At 42.4% G+C, this 18,305-nt stretch overlaps 1 protein-coding gene across 3 annotated transcripts in view; it reads left to right on the plus strand.

Annotated features, from left to right (window-relative positions):
• Positions 1-13,148: 13,148 nt before the first annotated feature.
• taok1a (TAO kinase 1a) overlaps positions 13,149-18,305 on the plus strand; it is a 192,885-nt gene continuing 187,728 nt past the window's right edge. The window contains exons 1-2 of one of the 3 annotated variants that reach the window (XM_085964957.1): positions 13,149-13,513; positions 13,654-13,689. The gene's annotated coding sequence lies outside the window, so the exon portion shown is untranslated. The remainder of the gene's footprint in view (positions 13,514-13,653; positions 13,690-18,305) is intronic. The other 2 variants (XM_085964956.1, XM_085964958.1) reach the window with 2 other exon arrangements.

The raw sequence follows: 18,305 nt of genomic DNA on the forward strand, positions 1-18,305 counted from the left end.
GTGTTGCAGGGGAGTGTAGTTGCTGGGCCCAGTGGCGTCCAGCCACGCGGGAAGGGTCGGGCAGCTCGGCGGCCTTCTCCCCAGAGGGAGAGTCCGGCCTCCAGTCCGGAGACGGTCCTCGCCCAGGAGGTGCGCCTCCTCGATCAAATGTCCGCCGACTCGGATCGCCGGCACACCGAGTTCATGGGGGTTGTGGCACGGTTGCCTGAGGCCATCGAGTCCCTGGCTCATAGTGTGTCCGATTTCGGGGCCTCACAGGCCAGGGGTTTCGAGCAACTCGGGGCAGCACAGGCCAGGGGTTTCGAGCAATTCGGGGCAGCACAGGACGCGAGTCGGGCCGAATTCAGGGCAGCACAGGACGCGAGTCGGGACGACTTCAGGGCAGCACAGGCAGCGAGTGGCCAGTTGATCAGTGGTGCCGTGCAGTCACTGGCTGGTCTGATGCGGGCATAGACCAGGGCAGTACGGGCACTCACTGCTGCCACACTCGCTGTGTCAGCCAGGCATCGCCAGGGCACCCGCCGCGCTGCAGCAGCACAGCGGTCTGGCCTTCAGCAGATTGCTGCGCATGCTGCAGTGCCAGCCCGGCCGAGTGCCAGTGTCTCAGGCGAGCAGCGAGTGCCTGGCATCAGCCAGCTTGCCCCCATTGCTGCAGCCGCCACTGCCACTCCCCCAGTGAAGTTGCCACGAGCTGCTGGAGAGACTGATGCTGCCCAGCCACAGCTGCAGCAGTCAGCAGCCAGCCCCTCGAGGGCCAGAGCTCGTCTAGGCCGACCCCCAAGGGCATCTGCCGTCACGCCATGTGCCCCTCAGGAGCCACCCCCTAGCCTTGCAGCACCCACAGGGCCCAAGTTGAGGCGGAGCAGCAGGTCGGCCAGGGGCCGGAAAAGGCTGGACAAGGACTCGCCCTCTCGGCACACAAAGTAGAGGGTGTTGCCAAATGTTTTTTTATATGGGGGTGGTTGTGTTGTCTATGGGGGTGGTTGTTTTGGTAAGGCCGAGGATGAAGGCCATTTGGATGGAAAAGTTTTGTTATTCCTCCCCAGGTTGTGGGAGTGAGTCATGTGTTTGACTGTTTTTTGCGGGTGTTGTCTGTTTTTGGGTTTCATGTGGGAAGGGCCCTGAGTTTGTTCAATAAAGCTTTTTCTTTATTCAGCTTGTCCATGTTTGATGTTTGAAGTGGTTGTTGCGTTAACCGGCTGAGGGCTTGCGGAGCGGCTGCATTCATGTCCCTTCATTGCCACAAACCATTCCCTGACAGGGGGCCTAGAAGTGTCGTTCAATAAGCTGCTGACGGACGGCCCTTGGACCTTGTGGCTCCCTCCTGGGCTGGTACTCCTCCTCCTCCTCCTCCTCCTCCTCATGGTCCTCCTGCTCCTCCTCCTGAGGTGGTGGTCCAACGTGAGGTGGCAGTGCCTGAGTCCTGCGGATAGCCAGGTTGTGCAGCATGCAGCAAACGACGACGAACTGGGAGACTCTATCCGGCGAATACTGCAGAGATCCGCCGGAGCGATCCAGGCAGCAGAACCGTTGCTTGAGGACGCCAATCGTTTGCTCTATGATGTTCCTTGTGGCTTGATGGCTTTCGTTGTATGCCTCCTCAGCAGGGGTCCGGGGCGCGCGGAGCGGGGTCATGAGCCATGTACACAAAGGATAGCCTTTGTCCCCGATAAGCCATCCTCTTGGGGGAGGCTGTGCCTGGAACATGTCAGCCACAGTAGTCTGGCGCAGGATAAATGCATCGTGGCTGCTGCCTGGAAAGCGGGCATTGACAGCTAGGATGCGCTGCCTGTTGTCACACACCAGCTGTACATTGAGGGAATGGTAGCCCTTCCGGTTGCGGTAATCCTCGGCATTGTCGATAGGTGCCCGCAAAGCCACATGCGTGCAGTCAATGGCGCCCTGCACCATGGGGAAGTCCGCGATCCTCGCAAATCCGACTGCACGCTGCTCCTGCCTCTCCAGGGTCATGGGGAAGGAGATGAATTGGTGTCTCCTTGTGAAAAGGGCATCGGTGACCTGCCGGATGCAGCGATGCACGGCGAACTGGGATATGTTAGCTATGTCCCCAGCAGCGGCTTGGAAGGAGCCGCTTGCATAAAAGTTCAGAGCCACCGTGACCTTCACTTCCACCGACAGAGACGTCCTGCACATCAGCTGTGGACGCAGATCTCTGTGAAGCAGCTGGCAGATCTCTGCAACCACCTCCCTTCTGAAGCGCAGCCTCTTAACACACTGCGCGGCAGTCATGGTGAGATAGGACACCTGCTGGCGGTATTCCCTGAGTGGGTAAGGCCTACGTTGCCGACGCCTGATGCCCCCTCTGCGTCTAGGCATGGCTGCCCCTCTCACACAGCATCTGCGAGCCCTTCGCACATAATGCTGGAACTGAGGGTTGGCACCCCATGCAGCCCCCATAATATACTGGCAAACAATGAAATCATAATGAGGCAAATTGCCAAGCTCTGGCCAGAAGCCAAAAATACCTCTCCTATGTTGGGCCAAATCAGTAAGGTCTCTTCCTTGGTCTCTGTCCAGAAATCCGTTGCACAAAAGTCATTGCAGCAAAATGGCTGGCCTTTATAGTTCAGTGTAAGTGCCCTTTAATTAGCGCTCCCCGAGGCCCGCAGGGCCTCTGCTGCGTTCCACTTCACAGTTCTTAGCACCGCCACGCCCACATTGGGCGGGCGCGACTGAAGTTCCGGTTTGGGGCGCACAAAGGGCGTTGCACGACAAAATGACGTCATAAGCTGCGCGCGCAGCTGAGCGCGCGCAAACACTTTGCGCCGGCGCTAAATGTCTACTGAAGTTGGGCGTAGGCGCAGATCGCGCTGTGCCCGGCCGCTAAGTGCCTAGCGCTCGAAGTCTACTCCTCTTAAGGTGCTAATGGCTGGCGCACGCAACTGAATTTCTAGGCCTGTATCTTTTACTGTTTCTTCTGCTATTTGCTTTGATTTTGTGTCTGACACAGGCAGTGCAGCAGTGACCATACTCACATGAACATCCACGTCTTCTTCAGTAGAGCTCACTTGACTCATTGTGGGTGCTCGGGATAGTGCATCTGCTAACACTATGTATTTGCCTGGTGTGTAGATCAGTTCAAAATCATATCTTTGCAGCTTCATCATGAGTCGTTGAATCCTTGGAGACATCTCATTCAGATTTTTTTTTATGATGGCAACCAGTGGGCTGTGGTCTGTCTCAACTGTGAAGGTGGGAAGTCCATATATGTAGCCATGGAACTTTTCTAATCCAACTACCAAGCCTAGACATTCCTTTTCAATCTGGGCGTATCGACACTCAGTATCAGTCATAGACCTGGAGGCATAGGCAACAGGCTTCCAATCTTCACCCTCTGCTTGTAGCAAGACCGCGCCTAGGCCATCCTTTGATGCATCCGTTGACACTTTGATTCTCTTTGTTGGGTCAAAGAAGGTGAGTACAGGTGTGGTTGTCAGCACTGTTTTGAGATTCATCCACTCTTGTTCATGTCTTTCTGTCCATGCAAACTCACTTGTTTTATGTAGCAGGTCTCGCAGACAGGTTGTCTTGGCTGACAAGTTAGGAATTAACTTTCCAATGAAGTTTATCATCCCCATGATGCGTAGCACTCCTTTTTTGTCAGTGGGTTGGGGCATTTTGAGTATGGCGTTTACTTTTTCCATATCTGGCTCTATTCCCTTACCAGATAGAATATCTCCTAGGAAAGTGACTTCCTGGACGCCAAACTGACACTTGGCTTTGTTGAGCTTCAGTCCATTCCGGCGTATGCTCTGTAGCACTTTAGTCAGCCTCTCATTGTGTTCTTTCAGTGTGGAGCCCCAGATGATGATATCATCAACATAGACCTGAACTCCTTCCAGACCTTCAATTATGTGTTCCATCGCTCTATGAAAGATTTCAGATGCAGATATTATCCCAAAAGGCATTCTGAGGAAACAATACCTGCCAAATGGTGTGTTGAAGGTACAGTATTTGGTGCTCTCTTCATCCAGTTTTAGTTGCCAAAATCCTTGTGAGGCATCGAGCTTTGTAAAGTATCTGGCACCTGACATTTTTTGGTGATTTCTTCTCGCTTGGGAATCTGGTAGTGTTCACATTTTATGCTTGCATTTAAGTCCTTTGGATCCATGCATATTCTTAGATCATTGTTCTTTTTCTTTACACATACCATGGAGTTAACCTAATCTGTCGGCTCTTCGACTTTCCTGATGACTCCTAGTGTGGTCATTCTGTCCAGTTCTTTCTTGAGCCGGTCATGCAGGGGTGCTGGAACTCTTCGTGGATCTATTAGGATACACCTAAGCTATCTATTTTCTGTCCATTATAGCTCTTCAGTAGTACTGACTTTTTCTGTATTTTGGGCTTTTCTTTCATGTTTTTAATGTCACTCATACTGATTAAGTTTGCTTTTGCCCCAGTGTCTAGTTTCAATGTAACTAATGCTCCATTTACCTGCAGTGGGATCATCCATTTGTCCTCTTTTACTGCATTGACGTTATGTTCAGCATTGTTTATTCCTGAGGGCTGCACATTTTCTGTATCCTTTTCTATATTGTCACATGACACCATTCCTACAAAAAATGTCTCACTTAAATCAGTGTCCTCAATCACATTAACTCGGACTTGTTGCCCTTTCTTTGTTTTTACTTTTGAAAAGCATTGTTTGGCAAAGTGATTCTTTCCATGACATTTTGTGCACATTTTTCCAAACGCTGGGCATTGTTTTAACTGGTGTTTGTAACCACAGCGTTTACAATTAAAAATTCCTTCCTCCGATTGCTTTTCATTTCTGTTCTGCCCATGTTGCTTCCCCTTGTAGAACACAGCACTGACAGCAGCACTTACTACAATCGCATCATTATTGATTTCACTGAAAGTCTTTGCGTGCTGTCGAGCTAGCTCACTGGCTTGGCATATATTCACAGCATTTTCCAATGTTAGTTCGGTTTCTCTCAACAGACATTCCCTGACTTTTTTATCATGAATACCAAACACAATCTGGTCACGAGTCATGGATGCTTTCAGCTCAGAGAAATTACATGTCTGTGCTTTCAGTTTCAGATCGGTCACAAAGCTATCAAATGTCTCATTTTGCCGCTGTGTCCTCGAATGGAACACGTATCTTTCATAGGTTTCATTCTTTTGGGGAGAACAATGTGTCTCAAATTTCTTTAGCACACCGTCTAAATTTTCTCTGTTCTCCTCTGGATTAAATACAAATGTATTAAATACCTCTATCGCCTGTGGGCCTGCAACCATGAGCAGCAACGCTATTTTTCTTGCGTCTGGCTTCGTACCGAATCCGATGGCAGCAATGTAGAGTTCGAATTGTTGTTTGAAAGTCCACCAATTGTAGTCGACATTTCCCGTGAGATTCAAAAACTCCGGTGGCCTCAAATTCTCCATGTCGCTTTTCACAATTTTCAGCAGATCTTCACCAATCCTGGTACCATGTTATGTTCATTAATAACTAGACATTCTTATTATGAACAGCTAGCCTCTAGCTAGACATTTATTCAGTACACGTTCTCTAGGTATAGCATCTGTAGAGATTCAGCATGTGTGCTTCTGTGTGCAGGCTTCCATCTTGACTACCGCCTTCTGGGTAGCCTAGTGCATCGTGGGTAGTGTAGTCTTAAACACATACAACTAAATATACAGCTCTATGGCTCCATCTAATGTACCACTCCAGAATGACATGTTATTGATCATTACAGATACACGCACAATCGGGGTGCCAATCAAACACACGGCCTAAAAGATTGCTGAATTTAATGCTTGTGAGTTTTGTGCCCAAGTACAACATGCCTAAATCGCCTTTATCTTTTATGACCATCTTGCGATCCTTCCTCCCGAACGCCCATAATAATGGCTCCGCTCCCAAATGACAGACCCTTCTATGTGAGTTTCCTGCAATTGCGCTCGGTCAGAGGCTCGCCTCAAATTACGACCAGATTTTCAGGTGCAGCAGGAAACAAAGTCATTTTTCTGATGTTTTATTGCAATTTTTTAAGCGTTTAAAAAAAAAAAATTATCCTTACTGAGACCCGCTCTGTATTTTCTGTTTCTTTGAATGCATTTTTATGGTGTCAGTATAAGTCACATTAAAAATTGAAAAGCTTTCCCGATTGCAGGTTCTTAAACATCTGATGTGCATGAATGATGGTTAAATGAGTTGAAACTTCTAATTTTCATACTTAAAGAAGAAATGTATGGTGTGAGTTCGGCGCTTTCCCTGGTGTTGTTTAAGCTGATTTATGCTCATTTTACATTCGGGCATATTCTAATGAGATTCGCAGGAAATTTGAGCATAACTTGACATTGGCAGAATGGCATTTTCGGGTTTAACTTCAGAGGAAATTCCAGGCCCCGGATTGAACTTGTACATCAACAAACCATTTGGACCATTAAGATACCGTATTTGATCAGAAGATACAATAGTGTTTCAAACAGTAGCAAAACGATGATTCAATACAAGTGCTGCAGTGGATGAAATCTGCTTTTCTCAGTTTTCTAGTAAACAGATGTTTATTATACCTATTTTTGAAAAGAAAATCCTTCCTCTTTTGTAGCGTCAGCAGTTCTCTGATGACTTGGCAATGTGGCTATGCTTCGTGTGTGATTCTACATAGTTGAACCTTGCCTATTCTAGTCAGTTATATTCTGGTCTGGGAGCATTACAGCTGAGCTTAATACTGTCCTCAGCCAAAGTGCACAGGCCCACTTACAGATTTTCACTGGATAGCTGAATTTTATTCCCCCTTCCTTAGCTCTGGACACCAAGGCCAATTGGGATGCTTCCCAATGCTGCTCCAATGAGAAAATGTAACTCTGCACAGAGCAGGAACTGAACCAGGAACCTGCCTATTCCGTACAGGTCAGTATCTGGCCACCAGTGCCTCTACCTGAGCCATTAGGTAAGGTGTTACTTTTTAAAAATGATTTAATGTCATCAATCCTTATACTGGATGGGACTCTGTGTTATTACTTCCTCCCAGTATAGTACATCTTAGTTCACCCCCCAAATAAAATGTTTCAGACATGGGGGCAGATATGGTGGATTGCATGGGAGGCATAATGGGCAGAACTGTGGATGCAACATGTAGAATCTTAACAAATGCAGCCATGAATTTTGTCAATGGTTATAGATATATGATATGTCCCTTCTAAACTTGCTCCAGTGTGAAACCTACCCAGGAGGAATTAAACCGAGATTAATTCCGAACACAAAAAAACCTACCCAAGAGGGGTAGGACTGGGTCAATAATTGAACTCGGAGTTTATACAGGCATTTGGAGGAAGGATTTGGGATCTGATGTGATGTGCAATTGCCAGAATAAGTGAGTTATTAGTGGTAAATTTCTACTTGACCCAGAGGAAAGTTCACACATATTGAATATATACAAAAAACAAGTGAACTTTGCTGCTTTGGTCTGACAGTACTTAAAAAAACAAACTCTATTGGTTGACTCCCTGAAGTCCTGCTCATGTGTATGAGGTATTGGAGCCTACTCTGACTATCTTTGAGATCATTATGGTACAGTCAGTCAGCTCTGGCATGAAGTTTTTTAAAAATGTGGATGTCATATATCAAATACAAATATCACATGCCACAAAAATTATTAGAGCTGTGTTTACACAATTACTGTATATTTATTGTTTTAATAGATTATTAATAATGGGGCTTAACAACATTTGACATAAGGCATATCTCATTATAGGGTGGTGAAGTATTTCTTATGACATTGTAATGCAATAGAACATTTTCTCTAAAGGCATGAAATACTTAAAGATGTTGCAAAAATTCCACTCATTGTATAACACATCAGTAGTGATGTCATTGAAGATAATTATGACATTTTAATCTTATGTTGGGAAGAGGGAGACTGTGACTGTTGTCAGCGACATCTGACTAAGAGCAAAGGATGTTATGCCAGTGTTAATACCATAAGATCCCAGGCATCGCCTGTCATCACAGCATGATATATTTCACTGCACTTTATTACTGTCCAATAAACTGGGTATTTACTTGTGCTCCAATGGAGGTTAAGTTAATTATACTAAAGTGTCAGCTGTGGCTCAGTGGGTAGCACTCTCGTCTCTGAGTCAGAAGGTTGTGGGTTCAAGTCCCACTCCAGAAACTTGAGCACAAAAATCTAGGCTGACACTCCAGTGCAGTGCTGAGGGAGTGCTGCACTGTTGGAGGTGCCGTCTTTCGGATGAGATGTTAAACTGAGGCCCCGTCTGCTCTCTCAGGCGGACGTAAAAGATCCCACGGCACTATTTCGAAGAAGAGCAGGGGAGCTATCCCCGGTGTCCTGACCAATATTTATCCCTCAACCAACATAACAAGAACAGATTATCTGGTCATTATCACATTGCTGTTTGTGGAAGCTTGCTGTGCGCAAATTGGCTGCCATGTTTCCTACATTACAACAGTGACTACACTTCAAAAGTATTTCATTAGCTGTGGTCATGAAACACGCTATATAAATGCAAGTCTTTATTTTAAAGTGCTGGCATCAAAGTAATGATCTGCAAGTGTATCCTGCTTGTGCTGTTTCTTAATTATTTTTAACTGTAACCTAACATGGTTAATCACCTATAGAAAATTGTTGTTTGGTTTATTTTGCAGTAATGTGCTTCTGGTGGCCTCTGAGCTCCATCTGTAGTATAAATAATTGCTTGGAAAAGTACACCTTAGCAAAATGTGTTATTAATAGTGTGGAAACATACTTACCAAATTTATCATCATAATTCATACCAACTAAAATCTTTTAAGGTGTTTACTATTTCTTGAATTCGGCTAACCTGGACAACGTAAATTTGCCTAGTAATATTAATTACGTGTACACTTAATTTCCTTAACAATTAAAAAATATGTATTCTGTTTACTGTCTTTCAAAATATGCCATAATGAATTTCTGTAAAGTCTTGTGTCTAATATCATGAAATAGAATTGAAAAAAATGAACTGAACATATGTGACCTTGTAAAGGAAATGAGTCATTGGAAATTGTCACGTAAGGATTTGGGAAAACTAGCACACAAAGAAAGATGATCACAAGGATTCTCACTCGCATAAACTCTAATTCTACCCATTTTAAATGCCTTGCGACAACTACACCACGGTGTAGATTTGTGAAGTTTAATCAACGTCAAACCCCAAAATCCAGTTGTCTGAGTGGTTATTTTATAATCTTGAAAAACAGATTCTCTGGTCTGAAAAAGGGCATGAATTATTACACAATTTTTACATATGTAGATTTTATCTTCAGTCGTACTTTAAATAAAACAAATCACTGTCTTAGTTAGTTAGCTAATTTTTTTTAACAGACAATTGTTTGACATTAATTTTGATTGAAGGCTTGATGTTGATTTATTTTCTTTCACATAAGTACATACAGGGTATCAATGTAACATTGAACGTCATCATAGTATGATAGTACAACAGTATCATAAGATATACATTCCCCCTTAGGCGAGAAATTTAATTTTAAACATTGGCTTTAGGGTTTCACCATTGCTGATAAATATTTTCATAATTGAGGGTAACTTGTGGATATTTTGTATTCTAAAGTATGCTAGACACAGAAAGAAATCTATAGCTTGAAGCCAAGGTTTATGATAAAATATTTTAAAGCATTTCAAAACTTACATGATTATTTCTATTCTATGTGTTTATTAATTAAACAACTAATTTTGACAAGTCTTAAATTGTTTTTTAGAGACTGGACAAGTCTTGCTTTCCAGCTACAGTATCAGCCTTGAATCTCGAAATCTGCTCGCAATCTGAGGTGAAGAGCTCATTACGGGAAGTATTTACTGAGGGCAGCAAGAACCTGTCGGGGGTGTTCTAACATAGTGGGCTGAAATCACTCTTTTCCCTAGTGGTAGGAAAAGGCAGAGAAAATCTCAAAGTTCCCTTAAGACACTGCATGAGACTACACAATGGCAATCCTCCCTTTGCTCATCAAGAATGCTTTGAAGTGTCGCACAGATAGCAAAGTACATTTTTGACACTGGTAGCAATTTTGACATTGTATGCTTGATCCAACTATTTTGACATTTTAAGTGGCACAATTAATTTTCCAGCAAAATAAAATGCAATATAAAACCTTCATGCGCAGTTACATATTCAGTGATGATAATGTTAGGATATGATAGCACAATTGCAGATTGAAAATAAAATCATTTTTGGAACTCCCAAAGCTTGAAACAGTATGTTTAGAAAATTTCTTCTTTGGTTGTTATCCTACTTGTTAAATGTACTTGGTAAGGGTACCACTTACAACATAGCAGACATGCAGCAGAATGAAGTCTCACTTCATATGTCCTACTCGTTTCCTTTATCTTTAAGTTCTCAAAAATGAATCGCCTCCAATTGACATCCTAGATTGATTCACCAGATTTAGTATTCAAACATTAACATTGGACCTATACCGGCTCACTACAGCTTACCCCAGCTGTCTTTGTACTACATTTCAGAATATAGAAAAGCAATGTTTGGTTTATCAAGTTAGATGTTCTAATGGGTGAAAATTTAGTGACCATTTTAAGTTTTGTGAAAGTAGTGATCTGAATGCAGTGGAATTCACTGCTGAAAACGCCACAGAACCAATGATGAGCCAAAAAGAATATGGATGCTGAAACTGTTACTGACAGGTGACCGTACAGATATATATATAGATAATAAACTGTAGAGAAAAGATAAATCAAGAACATTGGTTCAAATTAGCAACAGGCAAATTCAGGAACAACGTTGGAAGGTTCTTCACACAATGAGTGACCAATGTGTGAAATAGGTTTCTGGACTCAGCTGATGCAGTTTTCCAGCCTATAGCGTGGTTTCCTGGGATTTAACGTCACCAGAGAGGCTCAGCAAAAAGCAATCTCAATGACTTGTAGGTCTCTATATCATTAAGAAACTAGATGTTTTTCTGAAACTCAGTAAAATGAGGGAGAGTGGGTATTTTAAACAAAATGCACTTGCTTGGAAATGTTTCTCCTCCTTTCATATAAAACCACAAGATGAGGAAGGCAATTTGGCTTATCTTGGCTCATTCATCCAGAAAGAATGTACATTCTCTTTAGCACAGCGTCTAATATTTCTTAATTTTTTTTCTTTTTTTTTTGCTTCCATTCCACATGTTGATCACTTTGTTGAACATTCAGGTATAATTCCTAAATTTGTCTTTCGCTAGTTTGAATCTGTGGCTTGTGGTCCTACACCACAGTTTAATTTGGAGTAGTGTTCTGGTTTTATGATATACTATCTTAAATATCTCAGTATAGTCATCTCCTAGTCACATCAGCTTAAGACTAAAAAGCCCAATTTTCTGCAACCTTGCTCAAGACTTCAGATACGTGGATTCAATCTTGTGACTCTTTACTGATGCCAGGGCTTGAATCTCCTCACTGTATCTTGGTGACCAGGACTAGACATATTACTCTTAAGGACTACAGCTTTGTGCTTGGAGCATCAATTTTCCCTATTAGTTTGAGTATTCTTCAGTTTTTGATGTTGTTCCCACTTGACTTACACATACGTGCATTTTCCAGCAGGGGTCAGTGAGTAGTGATCAGGAACAAAAACTGTGGCTGATTTTTCTCCAATCTAATCCAGGAGCATTGACATCAATTGTAGTGTGTATGTAAACACCTCAATTGAGATTAGTAAAGAATGGGAATTGAATGTGAGGCCATCATGGTCTCTTTAGTTAGTTCCGCTTATGCAGTACAAATTGAACCAGTGTTAGAAACAACTGAGTGATATTACTGGACAGAGTGAAACAAACACCACAACACTTAAGAAAAAATGTTTATGTTTTATTGGATTATATTTCTGAAGGGAAATGGATGCAATTTATATACATTAAAATAAAGTAGAGAAAATGCAAACTACCAGATTGAATATTCAAACACAGCAGTGAGTAATGTAAAATAAAAGTTTAAAATAGAGAGGCATTTCCCTGATGGTTTAAAAGTGGTGCCAAGTGCAGCATTAAATTATACACAGTACAAGGTCCTAAGTTTGATTCCCAGTCAGTACCGAGTTGTCTGCTCTCAGCTGGGCAGTGGGTGGATACTACAATTGGCCTCTGCAGTCGTGGGCTAGGAAGGAGGAAAAACTGAGCTAGGATTTCCACTCCCTAGTATGTATCTGCTGACCATTGCTGGATCTGTTGGGCGATGGCAGATATGGGCTTGGATGCTGACTCTCACTGAACACAAGAGTTGCCTATGGAATCTGCTCTAGTTTCTAGGCTAGTACCTTAAGGAATCGAGAGAAAATACCCCCCCCCCCCACAGAACAAGGTGGTACAAGATTTGGCATCGTTGTGAGTAGGATTGTCATAAAAGGTGCTATGGAAAGGAGGACGAAAGTTGCACTTTGTGCTCCAGCTGAGGGCTGAGGGAGGGAGACCCTCCCAGTTTAAAAAAAAAATCTCCCTGAAGTAGGAAAGGACTAAATTGAGGTGAAAGTTGCAGTGTGTGCTCCAGCTGGGGGAGGGAGACCCTCCCAGTAAAATAGAATCTCCCTGAAGTAGGAAAGGAATAAAGTTGCACTCTGTGCTCCAGAAGGGGGAGGGAGAAGGGAGACCCTCCCAGTAAAATAGAATCTCCCTGAAGTAGGAAAGGACTAAGTTGTGGTGAAAGTTGCACTCTGTGCTCCAGCTGGGGGAGAGAGACCCTCCCATTAAAATAGAATCTCCCTGAAGTAGGAAAAGACTAAAGTTGCGCTCTGTGCTCCAGAAGGGCGAGGGAGAAGGGAGACCCTCCCAGTAAAATAGAATCTCCCTGAAGTTGCAAAGGAGTAAAGTTGCGGTGAAAGTTGCACACTGTACTCCAGAAGAGAGGAGGGAGACCCTCCCAATAAAATAGAATCTCCCTGAAGTTGCAAAGGAGTAAAGTTGCGGTGAATGTTGCACTCTGTACTCCAGAAGGGAGGAGGGAGACCCTCCCAGTAAAATAGAATCTCCCTGATGTTGCAAAGGAGTAAAGTTGCGGTGAAAGTTGCACTCTGTATTCCAGAAGGGAGGAGGGAGACCCTCCCAGTAAAATAGAATCTCCCTGAAGTAGGAAAAGACTAAGTTGCGGTGAAAGTTGCACTGTGTGCTCCAGCTGGGGGAGGGAGAAGGGAAAGATCTCGCGATGGGAGCGAGCGGAGCGGGGCGGGTGCACGGGATTTGCGGGGCTTCCCGTTGGGCTGCGGTTGGAGCGACACGGAGACGGGGAGCGAGCGAGCGAGAGGAGCAAAAAAAAAACCCAAATTAAAAAAAAAACAAGAATTTCTTTTAAAAAAAAAGCACGACAGCGTTAACGAAACCACTTTTTAATATATATATAATATATAAAAATTGAAAAAAAAATCGCTGCCGACCAGGGAGAGTGTCGAGCTGCCCCGAGTGTGTGTGTGTGCGCGGCTCCCCGGTGGTGCTGGAGGAGGAGCCGGGCCGGGCCGATGCTGCAGGCGGCCGGTGGCGGTCGGAGGGGGCCGAGTCTCTGAGGTAAATGTGCGCATAACCCGGTCTCCCTTCACTTCCGCCATCTTGAGCGAGTGTGTGTGGACTGGGGGAGCGAGAGAAAAAATTGGGAGGAGTTTTTTGCTCCACTTCTGACATTAGATTTTTTTCTCCTCGATTTCTAGCTGGGTTGGCGAAGGACAGCCGCGTTACCCGAGTCGGTGAGTGCTGGGGGTGGGGGGAATATATATATATATAAATTTCACCCCCCTCCCCTCTCATAAATTCTCCCCCTTCACCAATTGTGTATTTTTGATTAGAAGACAGAGAGAGAGAGAGAGAGAGAGAGGAAAAAAAATCATCAGGATTCCGTTGCCCCAAATTCCTCTCTGCTCTGACTGCAATGCTGCTACGGGCTTGCGTACATCCGTCATGTCTGTTTGTCAGAGAGGGAAAAAAAAACATTAGAAGGATAAAGAAAGGCTTTATTGGAATCTGTTGTTTTTAACCACAAAAACAACCCACATACCATTCTCACTTGGGATCTACGCTGTAAAATATTAAGTTTCGAGTGTTTACCAACCTGCAAAGAGTCGTGACAATATTTCCCAAGGTTGGTGTTTACGATCGTTTTGAGAAGGTTTTCTGGGTCCCCTCCCTCTTTTTTTTGGATCCATGTAAATGAGAGATTCGTCCTATTTTGAAAAAAAAAGCTTCCCCCCCCCCCCCCCCCCCACATCCCCTCCCCTCCAATCCTGTCATTTATAAGTGTTGATTACTGCTGCGTTACATTGGGAACATGATTTAAAAACCCCAATATGGGATGGGGATAATCATGCTCCGTGAAATGGGGTAGCCACACTTTAATATGATTTTGCTGTCTGAATTTGGAGTGTAAAATTCTTTAATGTAATTTTAATGAACTGCAACCATTGTTTTGAGTAATATAAACAAAAGCAATGACTGTCATAAACTGACTTCAACTTGTACATTGCTGGTATTTTGCTAAAGAAAATGAATCTTAGGCCTGGATATTTGTAAATATATTATTGTCAGACTATGTAAACTGTAAATATTATAGGCAGAACAAAATATTTGAAAATATTTGTACTGGAATGCTGTAAACTAATATATATTGGTTAGATGAAGGATAGTTTATTGTGGTCAAACTTGTAAGTTGACCTGGAGTAGTTTGTATTCTTTTAATGTCAAATGTGTGTTTTAATGTCAAGTCTATGAAAAAGTGATAAACCAACTTTTTATAGTCAATGTTTAAATTATTATTGGTTAAGGAGATGAGAAGGGGGAATCTAATTTGGAGCAGAATGGTTAGGAAGAGTTATGCATTTAAAAAAATATAAACTGCCATAAATTCACTAATTTTTTATTAACTTTAATCTATTTTGGGGAAATTGACTATACTAAATAAAACAATAGAGGTATAGGTAGTGATTTCACTCCAAGCTTTTTGACAGGATACACAAGCACCTTTTTAATCAATATATATGCAGGAATTCTAATGTTTTGAGAAAGTAATAAGATAGTGAAGGTTTTGTAGGTACCAGCTGACTAGTATTGAGATGTTTTTCACCCTCTGAGCCTGTAAAGTGTTTGTGCAGGCTGTGATAAGTAGAATGATGACATTCTGGTGGGTTGATGTATTTAATCCTATATGCAAGCTCCCAAAACCACAGTTATCCATGGTAGCAGGAAATGAGTGAAAACTAGCATGTGTGTGTATACAGTGAATAATGGATAGCTGGGAGTGATAACAAAGCACTATTCTGATGAAGGAGTTCAGATGATAGTTATAAAATGCTTCAGCTTTGCTGTCATGTGAGCCCCTCAATTAGTTAACTGCCATGACATTTCTATATATGTCTTTATTCAATGGGGTTGTCTTTTGTCCAGTTTTGCCTTTTTTGTTAGCATAGATCTTGACTGCAGGTGCAAGCTTGTATTGTACAATGTCAATCATTAAACTTACTGTGCAATTGATTACTTTTAAGTTTATGGAAAACTTGCACCCTCAGAGTTTTATAACCTGGAAATTCTTCCATGCTCCAATTTCCATCAGGCAGTTGAACCAGCATACAAGATTTCATGGTATTTGCAGTTGAACAGCACATGAACATAGAATTTATGTGTGGAGTTTGATGAGTTAAATTGCAGCTTTTAAGCAATAATGTGTCTTTACTAAAAAGGAAAATGTGTTGATAATTTAACATGGATCAATTCTAAATTGAATCCATTGCGAAACATTGAAGGAATGTTCTACAATCTCTAAATTAATTACATTTGTGTATTCAGATTCATGCTAACCTGTGTGTGAGTTAAAGCAACAATTCTAGATAGCACTTTTTCATGCATGTGTAAGCAATTGTGTTTTTCTCCTCTCATTTATTGTGAGGGCTATACAGGGTTATTTAATATCGTGAATCTTCCTTCCTAAAGTCATTGCTCAAATTCAAACCACTCTATTTGTCACAAGATCCCAGTTTTGATGTAAAAGCTAGCAAATGCTAAATCTTTTTTTTAAAAGCTTCAAATATATGTATATTCCAAAAGATAAACTGTATGTTTGTTTGGATAAAAATACATTTACTTATTGAGTAGAGGATGCTGCATAACAAGTTTTCCAAATAATGACAGTTTTAGATTTTAAAATTTTCTGTCTCAAATGTCACAGCAGTTGCAAAGCTATGGTTGCCTGGCAGATTAAAAAAAATATGTACCAGTATGAATATGAAGTTCTCATTTAAATCTTCCAATACTACAAAGTTTGCAATACGGGGTGGGCTAGTTTTTTCATATTTCCATTATATCAAATCTTTTCATAATTACTTTTGATGATTACTATATATTCATGAGGAGGGAGGGAAGAAAGATTAACAAGCAAATAAGTCGATTGCGTCATATTACAAAATCCTATGATGCGCAGAGCTCAAAATGATCTCGGAGCCACTAGACCAAGACCAGTATATTTAACAATGGATCAGTAGAAGTGTACCCTGGGCTGATAGAATAGTGAATGCAAATACTAATGTGTATTTGCTGCGCTATACCTCAGTTTTGAGAAGCTTATTTGCAAATTTTATTATGCAAACTGTCTGCAGTAAGTAGCTACGTCAAGGTGCAGTTTCTTTTTAGTTTCTATTACTGCAGCCCAGTGAATTGCTGTCCAGTAGTTCTGTTACTATTACTGCAGCCCAGTGAATTGCTGTCCAGTAGTTCTGTTACTATTACTGCAGCCCAGTGAATTGCTGTCCAGTAGTTCTGTTACTATTACTGCAGCCCAGTGAATTGCTGTCCAGTAGTTCTGTTACTATTACTGCAGCCCAGTGAATTGCTGTCCAGTAGTTCTGTTACTATTACTGCAGCCCAGTGAATTGCTGTCCAGTAGTTCTGTTACTATTACTGCAGCCCAGTGAATTGCTGTCCAGTAGTTCTGTTACTATTACTGAAGCCCAGTGAATTGCTGTCCAGTAGTTCTGTTACTATTACTGCAGCCCAGTGAATTGCTGTCCAGTAGTTCTGTTACTATTACTGCAGCCCAGTGAATTGCTGTCCAGTAGTTCTGTTACTATTACTGCAGCCCAGTGAATTGCTGTCCAGTAGTTCTGTTTCTATTACTGCAGCCCAGTGAATTGCTGTTCAGTAGTTCTGTTTCTATTACTGCAGCCCAGTGAATTGCTGTCCAGTAGTTCTGTTTCTATTACTGCAGCCCAGTGAATTGCTGTCCAGTAGTTCTGTTTCTATTACTGCAGCCCAGTGAATTGCTGTCCAGTAGTTCTGTTACTATTACTGCAGCCCAGTGAATTGCTGTCCAGTAGTTCTGTTTCTATTACTGCAGCCCAGTGAATTGCTGTCCAGTAGTTCTGTTACTATTACTGCAGCCCAGTGAATTGCTGTCCAGTAGTTCTGTTACCATTACTGCAGCCCAGTGAATTGCTGTTCAGTAGTTCTGTTTCTATTACTGCAGCCCAGTGAATTGCTGTCCAGTAGTTCTGTTACTATTACTGCAGCCCAGTGAATTGCTGTCCAGTAGTTCTGTTACTATTACTGCAGCCCAGTGAATTGCTGTCCAGTAGTTCTGTTACTATTACTGCAGCCCAGTGAATTGCTGTCCAGTAGTTCTGTTACTATTACTGCAGCCCAGTGAATTGCTGTCCAGTAGTTCTGTTACTATTACTGCAGCCCAGTGAATTGCTGTCCAGTAGTTCTGTTACTATTACTGCAGCCCAGTGAATTGCTGTCCAGTAGTTCTGTTACTATTACTGCAGCCCAGTGAATTGCTGTCCAGTAGTTCTGTTACTATTACTGCAGCCCAGTGAATTGCTGTCCAGTAGTTCTGTTACTATTACTGCAGCCCAGTGAATTGCTGTCCAGTAGTTCTGCAGGTTTAATTTCAAGCTTTGGGTGTGTGATGTTACAGAATTGTCAAATTCCAATGACTAATTGCAGTCGTATAGTTTGAATTATAGCGCGTGCTGTTTAAAACAATTTCAGAAGAGAAAGCATATGATTTTAATATCAAAAGACAATAACATTTGACCTTGACGAGCAAGTTTCTCATGTTTAAATTTTTGAATATTCGCTGCATTGTAGTTAATGAGGAATTGGCAAATATTCTATAAAATAAAAATGTATTTTCAAGGAGATAGGAAATTGTCTGCGCTGATTCCAAATTAACTGGTCCAGATGGAAAACAGTTTTTTTTCCTCTTGTGGCTTTCCAGATTCCTGTCTTAAGTGTTTTGAATATTGTGTTTTAATTTCTTATTTCAGATTTACAACCTTTTACCCTTGCTTTTAGTTTTCTTAATTCACCTTTGCTT

The sequence above is a fragment of the Somniosus microcephalus genome, chromosome 22 (genome assembly GCF_052327205.1).
Source record: "Somniosus microcephalus isolate GS21.2 chromosome 22, FLI_Smic_1.0, whole genome shotgun sequence".
Lineage (NCBI taxonomy): Eukaryota > Metazoa > Chordata > Chondrichthyes > Squaliformes > Somniosidae > Somniosus > Somniosus microcephalus.